General features: G+C 49.1%; 1 long non-coding RNA gene across 1 annotated transcript; it reads right to left on the minus strand.

Moving 5' to 3' along the window:
• Nucleotides 1–8,613: 8,613 nt before the first annotated feature.
• LOC148774057 (uncharacterized) lies at nucleotides 8,614–15,530 on the minus strand. Its single transcript, XR_016036172.1, has 3 exons — nucleotides 15,492–15,530; nucleotides 9,976–10,085; nucleotides 8,614–8,784 (listed from the first exon to the last, which is right to left on the minus strand). It is a non-coding gene; the product is annotated as an uncharacterized LOC148774057 (long non-coding RNA).
• Nucleotides 15,531–16,264: the final 734 nt, after the last annotated feature.

The following is a 16,264-nucleotide window of genomic DNA, read 5'->3' on the forward strand; positions in this document are numbered from 1 at the left end:
ATCAGGTTCGCAGATATAGAAAACAAACAAGTGGTGACCAGAAGGGCGAGGGAAGAGGCAATACAGAGTTAGAGGGGTAAGAGGTTCAACTGTTATATATGAAATTAGCTGCAAGGATGCACTGAACAACACAGGGAGTATAGTCAGTATTTTATAATTTCTATAAATGGAGCATAACCTTTAAAAAATTGTGAATTACTCTATTGTACACCTGTAACTTATATAATATTCTATAGCAAATGTACTTTGAAAAAAAAGCTGCATTTTAACTCTCCCCTTCCCAGTGATGGACGTTAGCTTGTGGCCGAGAGTTTGTCATTACAAATAGTGCTGCAGAAATCGTCTTACACATGTGTCTTTTATGACAGCTGCAAACCTAAACTGTCGGGTAGGTTCCTGGAAGTGGGGCTGCTAAAACAGAGGGTAAATGTCCCAGGAGAGCAGTGCATGCACGCATGTTCAGTCGTGTCTGACTCTCGCGACCCCAAGGACTATAGCCGGCAGGCCGCCCCTGTCCATGGGGTTCTCCAGGCAAGGATACTGGAGTGAGTTGCCATTTCTTTCTCCAGGGGACCTTCCAGACTCAGGGATTGAACCCGCGTCTCCCGCATCTCCTGCATCGGCAGGCGGATTCTTTTATCACTGTGCCACCTAGGAAGCCTAAATATTGTTAGGTTTCCAATAACCAACTGGCACTCCCAGTGTTGGAACAGTGTCCAGTCTGTTCTCACCAGCAATGAGAATGCCTGTGACCTGGCAGCTTCACTGATGGATGGTCTGGGAAAGATGCTGCCGTGCCCCACCCACACCCTCTGGGAGGTCTTCTCTAGACTATAGCTGCAACTCTGCCCCAGGGCTTTTTTCTGGCCTCAGGAAAGAGGCTTGACCTGTGTACAAGCCTGAGGGGGTGGACAGGGCAGAAATTCCTAAGAGTTCCTTCCCCACAAGCAGTCATCAGCCAGTGACAGGGAGCTGATGAATAAACACCCCAGCTTCTCATTCTTAGGGCTTCCCTGATAGCTCAGTTGGTAAAGAATCCACCTACAATGCAGGAGACCCCGGTTTGATTCCTGGGCTAGACCCGGGTTTGATTTCTGGGTTGGGAAGATCCGCTGGACGAGGGAGAGGCTACCCACTCCAGTATTCTTGGGCTTCCCTTGTGGCTCAGCTGGTAAAGAATCCGCCTGCAATGTGGGAGACCTGGGTTCAATCCCTGGGTTGGGAAGATCGCCTGGAGAAGGAAAAGGCTACCTACTCCAGTATGGTGGCCTGGAGAATTCCATGGACTGTATAGCCCATGGAGTCGCAGAGTCGGACACGACTGAGCGACTTTCACTTCACTTCACTTCTCATTCAGAGGGGACAACTCTGGAGACTGTTCTGCACTGTCTCCATGGTTCTCCAACTGAGCTCTGGGCTTGCCTTCAGGACACACCATTCATAACATCCTTCTCTTTCCTCCTTACTGGTGCTTCCTGCCCTCACCTCCCAAATGAACTATCTGCATTAAAATATTTGTCTTAGGGTCTGCCTCTGGGAGAAACCAGTTGAACAGTCTGTCATCAGAATTTTGGAAATGTATAAATGATATCTCAATGTCGTCTGGATTTGCATTTCACTTGTGAGTGAAGTTGAACATACATTCATACATTTGAGCTATTTTATTTATATTTCTGTGAATTGATGGTCATATCTTTTGCCTATTAATCTCAATTTCTATAAAAATCACTCTTTTATAGGAAGATTCGCCCTTTGTGATATGAATATTTTTTAGTCGTCTTTTTATTTTTCTGTTTTTGTGTTTTCTTCTTTCCATCTCTTCCTTCTCCTCTTTTTTTTTTTTTTGGCAGCATTCAGAAGTTTTCATTTTTATGTAGACAAATTCATCAATCTTTCATCTGAATTTTGAGTCATGGTGAGAAATGCTTTTCTTCATTCCAAGTTATAGAAGAATTACATGTTTTCGGATAATTCTTTTTAAAACTTGGGGCTTCCCTGGTGGTCCAGTGGTTAAGAATCCACCTGCCAATGCAGGGGACATGGGTTCCATCCCTGACCAGGAAGATCCCACAAGTCTCAGAGCAGCTAGGCCCATGTGCCACAACTACTGTGCTCAGACGCTCCAACTACTGAGCCCAAGCATCTACAGCCTGTGCTGTGCAGCAAGAGAGGCCAACGAAATGAGAAACCACTGCAAAAAAAAGCAGCCCCCACTCGCTGCAACTAGAGAAAGCCCTCTTGCAGCAACAAAGACCCAGGGCAGCTGTAAATAAATAAATCTTTCTTTTTTTTTTAATCATTAGTTTGCATCTTTAACCCACTGGAATTTATCCTAGTGGCTATACTTTTTTTTTTTTTTTTAATTATTTATCTGGTTGCACCAGGTCTCAGTTGTAGTGCATGGGATCTTTAGTTAGGATATTCAGTCGCAGCCTATGGGATCTAGTTCCCTGACCAGGGATTGAACACAGGCTCTCTGCCTTGGGAGTGCAGTCTTAGCCACTGGACCACCAGGGAAGTCCCTATCCTAGTGGATATTCATCAAATTTTACCTTTCACCTTCATCGTGCTTTTCCTGCACCGTGACCTCTCCCAGAATCACCCTGACACTGAAACTGCCCTCAGGTTACTCTGAGAGAGGTGTTGTGTTTCACTGCCCCAATCTGTTTCCTCTTGGGAGACTACCATGGGTCTCTTGGCTTCCCTCTTAACTTGGCCTTTACCTCCCTTATTAGCAGAAGAGTTTCCTGCTGCAGCATCTTTCTCTCTGCAATAGCCTCCTGTATCTTTCTTCCTAGGCTTCCCTGGTGGCTCAGAGGTTAAAGCATCTGCCTCCAATGCAGGAGACCTGGGTTCGATCCCTGGGTCGGGAAGATCCCCTGGAGAAGGAAACGGTAACCCACTCCAGTATTCTTGCCTGGAGAATCCCATGGACAGAGAAGCCTGGTAGGCTACAGTCCACGGGGTTGCATAGAGTTAATCTCAGCTCAGAGTGCCTGTTTTCTTCCTTTCTCACAGCTCTTCATGGTTTCCCTTTTGTTCTGTTCAAAATGGCAGAGGAACTTGTGTGCCGTTTTCCTGTGGACTTCGACCCAGTCTCTCAAGATTGCGGTGAGTTTTTCATTGCAGCCTCAAAAAGCAATGAAAAAGGTCGAGAGGGCCACAAACAACTTCATAAATCCGTGGGGTCCTTCTGCAGCTCGGCACATTGCAGCGTACACTTTTGCTTTTGTCTTGATTGCTGCTCATTCTTAGGGAGAAAAATACAAAGACAGACAGATAGGTGGATTTATAGATAGGTGGAGAGACAGTTATAAATATAGATGGATGGATAGAAACCTGATACAGATATTTGGATAGATAGAAGTAGATATAAATATAGATAGACATGATCTATATTCATCCGTAGAATGCGAAATAAGTCACAAAATTCACATCTGCACATGAACTTCATTAAATTCTGTTGTCTTGGCCAAAGTAGATAAACTAGAAGAATTCCACCTTTTTTGATTTGTTGCTGTATTTCTGTTTGGCATCCCTCAGATTTGCTTCTAAAAATATTGCTCTTGCACTTCTGTCCTTTTTTATGATATTCTAGGCCCATTCTGTCCCCTAAATGTGGGTGATGTATACTCCGTGATCTTTGATCTTCTCTTAATTAAGTAACAGCCACGGAGGGCCAGCCTCTTCTTGGAATGAAAGACACTCATCATGTTCCATCGGCCTGGTTAACTGTCCTACCATTGAATCAGAGACTCTATTCAGTGAGAGGATAGGAAACCAGCTGTCATTCTTTCCTCCCACGGGCCTTTTGGGCTCCTTCTGCCCACATATGTCACAAAGCAAAGGCATCACCTCTGCTTACTCATCTGCCTCTGTGTACTCCAAACTCCGATGCTTCTACCTGAGAAGAGAACATTCCTGCCTGCTGCCGCTCCTCTCCACGGCCTTGCTGTCTTTTTTCTCGCCTGAGACCAGGGGAGGGCAATCGGGTGGTGAAACACTCATCTCCCCGACGAGTCCTTCCTTCTTCCTGCCTGTCTGCTGAGTCGTCTCTGTGGAAGCTTCCATCACAGACGGCTCCTCCAGGCACCCCCACCCTCCTCATCAGAATACTCCTCCCCTGGGTGTCACGAGCCGTGGGATTGTAAGACTCCATTATAATAAAGGTGACGATGAGAGATCTCAAGGAAGTCGAGCTCCAAAGTGAGGGAGGGAGACACATCAGAGGGAACAGGCTCCCGGAGCCTGGTAATGAGATGGAGACGACTTTTTCTGCTTATGGGTGAAAAAGACCAGGAAGTCTCTGAAGACAAAGCACATAATAATGTGATCACAGGGCCCTCCTAATGGGGCCGATGTGATGTGCAGAATACGTCTCCTTGCTGCCTGCCTCCCGGGTTCCAGGGGAAAGGGCTTCTCATGGGTGTTTACTCCGTGGACCTCGCTCGGCCACACCACACTCCAGCCAAGATCTTTATTACACCAGAGCTACATGCAGGTGTATGATTAATTGACTTAATAACCGTGAGTCTCATAGGTAATTTTTTCTAAATTCTTTGTCTCAGAAGAATGAAAAAACTGTTTGATCAGACGCACATTCCTTAGTCATGTTGTTTATTTCTTAAAGATTTGGTAACATGCTTAGCTGGATGCTCCTTTGCTTCTCCTAAAAGGTGGCTTTTTTTTTTCTTCTTTCTTTTAAATAGAAGTGTATAAATTGGTTCGGCCAGCACAGCCAGCTTCCTGTGTCAGGCGCCTGGTTTTGTCCAAGCTGGAATTTGGAGATGCGGGGCCTCATGAGGAATGACCTGAGGTCCCCTTGGTGATGAGGAAGGAAACTGGCCACACTCCTGCCCTGTGTGCTCTGCAGATAGCCAGGGATGTAAATGCTCATGTTTCTCTTGGACTGTGACCCAGGCCTGACTTACTGCCATGGCCTGACTGGGTTGATAGACTCTTTCCCTTTTTTTTTTTCTGTTGATGTGCCTGTCACTGAGTCTGACGATCAGAAAGGCAATCAAGTGCACCTCCCTAGTAGCCCAGTGACTAAGACTCCACACTCCCGATGCAGAGGGCCCAGGTTCGATCCCTGGTCAGGGAACTAGCTCCCACATTCTCCAACTAGGAGTCCACATGCCACAATCAAAGATCCCATGTGCAGCAACTAAGCCCTGGCACAGCCAAATAAATACATAAATATTAAAAAAAGAAAAGAAAGGCACTCCAAGTCATGATTCTCCCAACCGCATGTAAGTAATGGGGGACTTTCTAGAGCTATTCTTTCCCAGAGAGTTTTCTGGATGTTTCCTGAAATTAGGAACTAGTGGGATGGTCCACCAGTCCTAAACATTTTTTGCTTAGGAATAAGGATTTCCAAATCCTTAACTGGGCATGAATAATACTAATGGGTCTGGGGTTTCTTTTTTGACAGAAGTTTTACCTTTTTGATGAAAACTTTCTAAAGTTGACTGTGGCAGTCGTTGCCCAATTTTACTAAATAGAGTAAAAGTATAATTCACATACCATACCTTTTAAATTGGGACAGTGTATGGTATGTGAATTATACTTCAACAAGGCTGTTATTAAAGTGTATTCATAAATTTCCTTGTTAATAATTAATCCTATTCTTTAGGACCCTGTCCTTAATGAATCTAATGATACGCACCTCTCACAACCCATCAGCAGCCACCTATGACTAAGTGCAGCTGTCAAAGAGATGAGCAGAGTCTGTACGAAGATGTTTCCAGTGACAGACTCAGAAGCTCACAGCGTTCTTACAAAACACTGTTATGCAATTCACTCATTTCAAAAGAGGGAATCTGAGTTTTGCATTACTTAGGTAGCCTAAGATTAATTTTTTAAATGTTAGGGTAGTATGCATGGTCTTCTAGTCCCTACTGGCCCGTCACCTGGTATTTCCTGACTCCCTGGCACGAACATTCCCAGTGGAAATGTGGGGTCTCTCACTTCAGCATTTTCTCAGGGCCACTTCAGGTAGGGTCAGGACTCTGGAATGTCCTTAAATCCAGGGTTCTAGACTTCCTGTACCACTCCAGGACCCCTCCCTTGAGTGTTGACCTCCAGGAGTAAGCCCTTGCATGTCTTTTACAGATGCTGTTCCTCAGTCTAGGGGGGCCTACGCTGTCCATGTGTACAGAAAGTCTGGGAAGACATGTGCCCACCCACACGGGGCGTGGCCCTTAATCAATGCCTGCGGGGTACACCCAGGGAGTGTTGAAAAGCCAGCCTCCCTGTCTCAGGTGCAGACAACTCTGAGGCATCACTCATGTTCTGGAGCCCCTCCGAGGGCCTCTGTGAGGGATCCCACCTTTGTTTCACCTCCTCCCCTTCCCTGCTTCCCCACAGGTCTCTCCTGGGAGCATGTCCTCTAGAAATCCCCCGCACACCCATCCTCCCTGCAGAGGCTGGGAGCCCGAGCTAAGACCACAGTCTGCATACCGGGCCCATCAGTGCAATGGTGGTAAGCGTGCCTGGACACGCTGCGGATACAACTGGGCTCTGAGCCTTAACTGTGGGAATCCAGCCTTCCCCTCTGGAGCACTGGAGTGCGTGGGCAGGCAACAGGTCAGATGGGACTTGACAGAACTAAGAGGGAGGATAGGAAAGCCGCAGGCGTCCTGGAGCAGAGCCAGCGGTATGGGCATGCCGTCTGTGCTGTCGCAAAGAGCTCTGCGCTTAGAAGGACCCTGTACCTGGTCTCATGCTCTTACACTGTCATCTTGAAATTCTCAGCACTCTCTGGAAAAAGGTCTTGAACTTTCATTTTGTGCTGGGCCTTGCAAATTACCTGGGCTTCCCTGGTGGCTGTAGTAAAGAAGTCACCTGCCAGTGCAGGAGATATGAGAGGTGTGGGTTTAATCCCTGGGTCAAGAAGATCGTTTAGGGTAGGAAATGGCAACCCACTCCTGGGTATTCTTGCCTGGAGAATTCCATGGACAAAGGAGCCCGGCGGGCTACCGTCCTGGGGTCACACTCGGACACGAATGGAACAACTAGCAGTTTTATTTTATTTTGCAAATTATGCAGCTAGTCCTAGCCCCTATCCGACCATATCTGAGACTACAGACTCCTGGGGGTTTTAGGTTTCACAACCAACAAATGCCCTTTGGGCATCTGACATTTGCAGTGTATAGAGCCATGAGTACATGGGTTCCCAGATGCAAACGTCAGAAACCCATTTGAGCCAGTTTCAGCAGAAAATGCCTTTGTTCAGGTATATCAACAACCCAGAGATTCTGAGAGGTCCAGAGGAACAAAGCTGAATGCCAGGTAGCATAGAACAGTGGCCAGATTCTACCACAAATAGAAGACATCCCTGGATACAAACATAACATTCACGTACCTGAGTGTGGGGCTTGGATGCGATTTGGAACCTTAGTTAGTCACTGGGAGCTAGCTGGCTACTTGGCCGCTATGCTCAGCAGAATGGGTTCCATGTCTTTATGACATTAGCTTCCCAATCAATGTCTCCAGTGGGTGTCACGGCAGTGAAGGCTGTCTCTTACCTGTGCCTGAGAAGCAAGAGGCATTCTAAATAGCTTCTCTCTTAAGGAGGCATTGGTGGGGGTGGGAAGGGAGGGGTCAGAATGTGCAATCATGAGCCAGGGAATTTCCCCAAACACAGGAAGGGAATGTAAAGATGTTAGGAGGCATCCAGGTGTATCCACCACCCACTACTTACATACCTTGGAATTCCGCTGCTGACCTTGCACGTAGGAAGTACTGATGGCTCAGATGGTAAAGAATCCACCTGCAACGTGGGAAGATCCAGATCCGATCCCTGGGTCGGGAAGATCCCCTGGAGAAGGAAATGGCAACCCACTCTAGTATTCCTGCCTGGAGAATTCCACGGACAGAGGGGCCTGGCAGGCTACAGTCCATGGGATCTTAAAGTGTCAGACACAACTGAGCAACTAACACTCTCTCATAAATGTGGAATGAATTGCACACACTCAGTGATTCGCTGGTTTCCCAGTGTGCTCCCCCTCAGCTAACTCTTAGGACCTCCTATACCTTACTGCCTTCTTGGGGCTGCCCCAAGCGTACTTTTCAACCCCATGTCCCTGGTACTCTACTATTTCCCACCCACCTGGAATCCCAACCCAGGACATGGGTACATGTCTGCAAAGCAAAACAGAACCCTTAGGTTATAACCCTTAGGTCATAAGACGTTTGTTTACCTGGAGGCAGGTGGAAAGGTGCTTGCTGAATGTTGCTGGCTGCCACAAAGCCAATCTCACACACTCACTGCAGGTGGCAGGTAATAAACCTATTTCTATGCAAAAAAAGGATCTCTTTGTTGCTAATAATTTTTATGCCGCTTCCAGCCCGTTCAGAGGGAGTATTTTTCAGAATCAGGTGTTAACAAAGTAATGAACCAAATAAAATGTACAGTTAGCAATTATCAGTTTCCTTTGATGCACCCACCCTAGAGTTTGTTATTGCCGATGCGATGTAAAAATTAAACAGGAGAACAAAAGAGTGCCTTTGGGAGGGGCATGAAATCAGCATTTAAAAACAACTGTTTCATCCATTTTGTACCTTCAGATTGAATACATTTATTTCAAAGGAGAGACTGGGGTAGACAAAGTGGAAATGGGAGGAGGGCCTGCGGTGGACACCAAGCTCCTCAAGGCGGGGCTTTTCAGCTGTTTTGGAGGAGGTTCCGGGTGGCCTGGAGGCTTCCCTGGTGGCTCAGGCAGTAAAGAATCTGACTGCAGTGTAGGAGACCTGGGTTCGATCCCTGGGTTGGAAGATCACCTGGAGAAGGGAATGGCAACCTGCTCTAGTGTTCTTGCCATGGACAGAGGAGCCTGGCGGGCTACAGTCCATGGGGTCGCAAGGAGTCGGACACGACTGAGTGACTAACACTTTCATTTTCCAGGTGGCCTGTGGGGAGAACACCGTGGTGTCAGAGGGATGAGGTTGGGCAGCCATCAGCAGGGTCAGAATCATGTCTTACCCTTGAGGACACACAGGGTTTAGACAGGAAAGAATAAAAGAGCTGTGCCTGGACTCTCCCCACCCTGGGTTAGCTCGAGGGCTGGTTTTTCTGAAGCTTTACTACTGGATGGGGAGGGGTTGGCATGAACTGGGGCTCCTCTGAGACGCTGTTCTCTGCCCCCCAGTTGGAAGGACTGCCAAAGTTCATCCTCCCAGGGAGGGCAGGCATTGCTAGAGCCTTCAACGTCCTTTAAAGGGGTGTGGCTCTGACCTCTGCCTCCCTGGGAATAAACGAGGAGGGCAAGGGCTTCCCGGGTGGTGCTAGTGGTAAAGAACCCACCCGCCAATGCAGAAGACATAAGAACCACGGGTTTGACCCTTGGTCAGGAGGAGGGCATGGAAACCCACTCCAGAATTCTTTCCTGGAGAATCCCACAGACAGAGGAGCCTGGAGGGTTACAGTTAATAGGATCGCAGAGAGTCAGACATGACTGAAGCGACTTAGCACGCATACATGGCAGGTGCTCAGTAGACACTTCTGATCAAGGGCTTCTGCCCTTTAAGCCTTCATCTGGGCTGTATCCACAAGTGCATTCTGCCCCTATCCGTACTACCCATTCGTCACTATGGCTTCCTAGAATTTTGACAGAAAGCATTAAACAAAATGAAGTCGCAAATCTTGGGGGAGAGGCGTTCTCTGCAAAGTCAGGAATACACAGTCACTGCGCACGGACGCCCCACAGTCGGGGTCCACTCCTGCACATCCCAAGTCCTCAATCCCGACTCCTCTGGGCTGCCCAGGATGGGAGAATAACGCGGGTCAGACTCCATGTGTTCACTGTGAAGGAAGCAGCCGTGGCCTTAGAGGTAGTTTCTGAATAACCTGTGCTGTGTGTTTCCACTGACCTTAAATCTGAAGCCAGACAGACAAAGAAGAGCCCCGAAGATGAGATAGGCAGCTGGAGAGATTCCCCTTTTAAGGCATCACTTGCGTCTAGGAAATCTCACCTCTGCTCCCACGTGCCGGTCTTCACGTCTAACACAGCACTTCCAACTCGATCCTTCCCGCAACTTCCTTGTGCAGCATCCTTTGGGCTCTGGTCTCACCTCCTATTGTCCTGAGGAGATGACGAGGCTTTCTTCACATTGAAGGGGAAGATACAGGATCCCACATCTCAGCTGCCATCCCTGAGATGTGGAACACACTCTTTCCCGCCCCTGGTGGAACCCTGGCAGTGGCCATAAATTCACAATCGAATTCATTTCTGGGCATGTGGGAGGTGATTTTCTGAACTGAGATTCCTTGCCTGCAGTCTCTGAGATCAGACTGACCAAACAGAGCAATCCTAAAGGAAATCAACCCTGAATGTTCACTGGAAGGACTGATGCTGAAGCTCCAATACTTTGGCCACCTGATGAGCCAATTCATTAGAAAAGACCCTGATGCTGGGAAAGATTCAGGATAGGAGAAGAGGGTGACAGAGGATGAGAGGGTTGGATGACATCACCAACTTGATGGACATGAGTTTGAGCAGGCTCCAGGAGCTGGTGATGGACAGGGAAGCCTGGCGTGCTGCAGTCCACGGGGTCACAAAGAGTCAGACACGACTGAGCTACTGAACAATGACAAGTAGAGCTTCCTCTTTTTCTCCCCAGATTTGGTCAAGACAAATTCTTCCAGTGGGCCAAGCTGCAACTCACCACCAAGATATTTCTGAATCTCTTCAATAGGACGCCTACATCCTCAAAGGGGGCAGAGGAGATGCCAAACCAGCTGCTCCTCACACGTGCTACAAGTACACACGCAAGAATAAAAGCCACACTGTGGAGCACCCTCCGCACTCTGCACCTGGAAGAGCTTTGGCTTCTGAAACCAAGAAATACCATTGGCCCAGTGGTGTAGGCCACACCCACGGTTCCATATCCCAGCTCTGCCACTCCCCGTCTGTGTGACTCGGAGCAAGCAACTTGACTTCTGGGACTCCAACAGGTCCGCTGTAAAATGAGGGTAATGACCGTACTGCCTTATAGGGGTGCTGCGAAGATCAAATGGGACCAGGCACAGCCTGGTACCTGGATCATACAGTCGGAGCTTAGTGAACATCAGTCATTACTCCGTTACTCAGATTGGGCGAAGGAGAAAGAGAGGACTTTCCTGTGAGCCTGGAATCCTGAAAGGTGCTCTCCTGAGGGGTGTATGAGCAGGGGCTTGGGGCACGTGCTGTTTGTTGCCCTTTACAGCGGCAGCGAGGAGCCTTCCACTCTGACTGGCCTCCCTGACACGGATGGCAGCGTCTGGCTGGATGACCTTTAAAACGGGTGGAGCTGTGGGCCCAGAAGTTACTGCTCTCCCTGTGAATGTTCTGCCTAACGACCCTGCTCCCTGGGATTTGACTGAGCGGAGGTGAACTCGAGAGGAAAGGAGGGACCACATTTCAATAAGACCTTCTGCCCAGCACAGAGGAACTTGTGGAGTTTTCAGAGAACTCGGGCAAACCTTCCAAAGACTTGGAGCAGGAGGGTGATAGGATCAAAACTACGTTTCTGGAAAATCCCCAGGGAAAACATTGCACACCGACAGGTAGACGTCTGGCCATGGAGTCAGGCAGGAGCCAGCGGGTGGGGGAGACCATAGCGGACTCCCCAGCCAGACAAGAGGTGACCCACCTAGACCAAAGAGGGCAATGGGGATGGAGGGAGGAGGGAGTGAGGCGAGGACGGGTCTCAGTGGGTCAAGAGGTAGCATCACAGTGTTATGTGGCAGTCTGGACGGGAGGGGGTTTTGCGGAGAATGGATAGACGCGTACGTATGGCCGAGTCCCTTCTCTGTTCACCTGAAACTATCACACCCTTGATAATTGGCTATACCCCAATACAAAATAAAAAGTTTAAAGTTTGTTGGGGGTGGGGGAAAGCATCAGCCGTACTTTGTGAGGAGGGCGGCCATCACGGTTCCCGCTGGAACATAGCACTGCCCAAGGGAGCGTGAAGACCAGGGGTGGAGGAAGATGAGCTTTGGGACAGTCTTTGGGGTGCTTGTGCGAGGCCCCCAGGACAGCTCCTCCCTGAAGATGTAGGCTTGGAGCGAGGTAAGATCTGCAGTGGGGATGAGCTGCCCAGGGAGAGAAAACTCAGGTGAGCCACAACCATGCCTCTGACATCTACCCAGCGGAGTTACAAATCAGCAGAGCCTCAACACGGCTGGGCACTGCCTACCTCTGGGGACGAGGAGGGGACCGCTGCTTCTAGAGAACTTAGAGAAGCAATGCAAAGATTCCATGCAGGGCTGCGGAGCAGAGCAGTCTCAGGGGAGCCCTCCTCTGGGCTCACACTGGCACATGGCATCCCACCCTCTCCCAATCCCCTGCTCAGAGCCACCATCAAGTGGGAAGGAAGCCAGCCCAGACACAATCCTCTGCCTGCCCTGGATCCCCGGGGATGCCTGCCAGGGAGCACTGGGCCTCTGGGGAGCTTTGCTTTCTCGCCTCTGAGGCTCTGCAGAGCCCTGGCTGTCAGCAGGAGACAGGAGGGCAGCATTCCCCAAGGCTCGGCACTACCGCGGGGGCCGCATGCCAGCTCCAGGAGCCTCTGCTCTGGCAGAGGAGGGGGCAGGAGTGGCACTCATGCCTGGTGGCAGCTCACAGGTGAGTACTGAGGGTGCGGTCCATGGCTACCGAGGGAAGAGGCAGGGCCCTGTACAACCAAGTCAAGCAGAGATGGACAAAGTGACTCAGGCTCCTTGAGAATCTACCTGAGGCTCAAGATTGACCAGGGGGTCCTCTGTAGTCAGGGATGTTATCTTCTCACTTATCATCATTAACTCACTGATTATAAGTCTTGTGGAAATGCCACATCAAAACAGCCTGAATCACGAGCACATCCTTAGGCTCCCATACTCGTGAATCACCTACCCCCTCAACATCAAGAGGAATTTCATCACCCATCCGTCCATCCTTCCATCCTTCCATCCATCCATCCATCCATCCCGAGAACACCACTGTGCCACACCCTCAGATGCATGCAGAGAACACAGAGGTGATTCAGACACAAACCTAAGAAACCACAGCCTGGAAGGAAGGGCAAGATTAACAAACATGGCCCCCATCAGCCCCACCATGACGGTCTTCCTGTTATGACTGGTGGACTTCAGAACAATGGGAGGGCACAGAAGTGGACGTGATCGGTTCCACTCAGGTTGGAATGGGTGGCCAGTCAGAGAGAATACAGCTTTGAGATCAGTCTTGCAACAAGCAAGAGGGATGTTTAGCAACATGCTATTCTGTACATCTCTAAAGTTCCTGAAGTTCTAGTAGTTAATCTTTGCTACCTTAAACGAACTCGAGGAGGAAATGGCAACCCATTCCAGTATTCTTGCCTGGAAAAATCTCATGGACAGAGGAGGCTGGCTGGCTGAAGTCTGTGGGGTCATAAAGATTCCGACATGACTGAGGGACTGAGCATGCACGCACCTTGAACTAAAGACCAAACCCGAGGTCTCTGGGGGGTATGGGATGGATTGAAGTGCAATTGATTCTTTTTAATGTCCTGGTTAGATATTGGAATATGACTTATTTAAAATTTCCAAATATTTTAAAATATGAATAACTGCAAAATTTCACTGAAAAAGAGAATTAATCTTTTCTAAGAGCCCTGGCTATTGTTAAAAGAAAGAAAAAGGCAAGAGGTGTTTTTGTTTTTTTTTTAAACAAATGGGCCTTTATAACTTTTAGGGAAGAGGAAGCTAAAATATGGACATTTCTATCAGTCATTTTTATTTTGTTTCATAATCACCTGATTCTGTTAAAAGGGGCTTTTAAAACTCTCACAAGATTTAAACTATCTTTTAAAAGTGAGTGGAGGGCTTCTCTGGTGGTACAGTGAATAACAACCCACCTCACAACTCAAGGGACACTGGTTCAATCCCTGATCCCGGAAGGGCCCACATGACGTGGAGCAGCCAAGTTTATGCGCCACAACTCCTGAGCCCACGCGCTGCAACTACTGAAGCCCTCAGGTCTAGAGCCTGTGCTTCACGACAAGAGAAGCCACTGCAATGAGAAGCCCACACACCGCAAGGAAGAGTAGCCCCTGCTTGCCACAAAGAGAAAGCCCAAGCACAGCAATGAACACCCAGCACAGCCAAAAGGAAATAAGGAAATAGATCCGAAGTTTCAATCCTTGGGCCACCTGATGCGAAGAGTTGACTCACTGGGAAAGACCCTGATGCTGGGAAAGATTGAGGGCAGGAGGAGAAGGGGGTGACAGAGGATGAGATGGTTGGATGGCATCACCGACTCAATGGACATGAGTTTGGGTAAATTCCGGGAGATAGTGAAGGACAGGGAAGCCTGGCGTGCAAAGTCCATGGCGTCGCAAAGAGTTGGACACGACTGAGCGACTGAACAACAACAAATAAATCTAAAAGTAAGTAGACAGACAGGAATTCCAAGACATCCGAATGGAAGCGGTGTTTACTGCAGATGCCCCGAGCGTCACGTGAGCCCTCTGCAGTACTTTGTTTCCAGCATGCCCCAGCCTTACTCTGGGCACTTGCACATCCCCAACCCCGAACACATGACCTGGGACGGGATATGACAGTCACGAGACTCTGACCCCTTACTGGGGGATCATGTGACCCAAACAAGACCAATCAGGGGTTATGGATCAGAAAGGAGTTGAAGTTGAAGAAGAAGGTGGTCTAATTCTCAGCCACCCAGAGAAAGCCTGTCTGCTGTAGGAGAGGATGCGCCAAGGAGATACAGGCAAAGCAGTGAGAGAAACCGAGAGCTCTGGTTTTGTTACTTGTCAGTAAAAGGATACAGAAAAATTAGCTGCGAATGGCTCCAAAGGATTAGGGAAAATAGGTCAGCGAAGAGCATCCAAATGTAAGTGGTTCATTGGGAGCACTCAGTGTGGTAGAGACAGAAAGACAAGACAGTTTTTTCGTTACTCATTGCTGTGCTCTGTGACATCTCCTTTTCTTGATCTTTAACTGATCTTAGCAGAGTCCGTTGGAGAAGGCGATGGCACCCCACTCCAGCACTCTTGCTGGGAAATCCCATGGACAGAGGAGCCTGGTAGGCTGCAGTCCATGGGGTCGCGAAGAGTCGGACACGACTGAACGCCTTCACTTTCACTTTTCACTTTCACACATTGGAGAAGGAAATGGCAACCCACTCCAGTGTGCTTGCCTGGAGAGTCCCAGGGACGGGGGAGTCTGGTGGGCTGCCGTCTATGGGGTCGCAGAGTCGGACACAACTGAAGCGACTTAGCAGCAGCAGCAGCAGCAGAGTCCATAGCTTTCTGGCCAGTTTCAAGGATTAAACACAGCTGGGTCCTGATAGAAACATCAGCCTTCTACCTAATGCCGTGATTTCTCTGCCACTGCTGCTTAGACGTGCCGCTCAAAGGACTTGAAAAGACAGAAAACATGGTCTTCCTTTGCCTGACTCCCTCTCCCTCGTGTTTCCAACCAGTCTACATGGGGGCAGTCAGGGAGGGATGGGAAGAAGGGATCAGCTCACCTGAGTCTCACATGGTGAGGCGGCCTTGATTTCTCTCTGCCGGGTGGCGCAAGTTCTAATGGCTCCCAATGTGCTTTGCTTAGATAAGTGACCGGTGGACCCTTCTGGTAGGCTGAGAGGAAATTGAGCTGCCAAGCCCTGTGAAGCCCTGGCTAGAGATTTGAAGGAAGATGAATGGTGCTTAAGTAACAAGAAGACCGTGAAATCAAACCATTAAAAAACAATTTCAAGACCAGTCAACTTCCCTCACCTTCTTTTCAGTGTGATAAAGTCCCCCAAAGTCATCTGAGGGCGCTTTTGATCTTGCTCAAGCTGGTGTGTTGACTGTCTCACCACGTTCCACCAGGCACAGTGCTGCTCCCTGCTTTGGGGAGAGGCTGCCTCTAGGAGAAGAGGGAGAAAGGCTAGACTCCCACTTCCTTCCCCCACTTCTGCCCAGCTGAAGTCACTAAGGTTGCCTGCAGGCGTACCTCAGAGAGAGGTTGAGAGAGACTCACTAGGTTTCAGTTCAGTTCAGATCAGATCAGTCGTCTGACTCTTTGCAATCCCATGAATCACAGCACGCCAGGCCTCCCTGTCCATCACCAACTCCCGGAGTTCACTCAAACTCACGTCCATCAAGTCGGTGATGCCATCCAGCCATCTCATTCTCTGTCATCCCCGTCTCCTCCTGCCCCCAATCCCACCCAGCATCAGAGTCTTTTCCAGTGAGTCAACTCTTCGCATGAGGTGGCCAAAGTATTGGAGTTTCAGCTTTAGCATCAGTCCTTCCA

Source organism: Moschus berezovskii, chromosome 24 (genome assembly GCF_049115385.1).
Source record: "Moschus berezovskii isolate FMDL1 chromosome 24, NW_MosBer_1.0, whole genome shotgun sequence".
NCBI classification, from domain to species: domain Eukaryota; kingdom Metazoa; phylum Chordata; class Mammalia; order Artiodactyla; family Moschidae; genus Moschus; species Moschus berezovskii.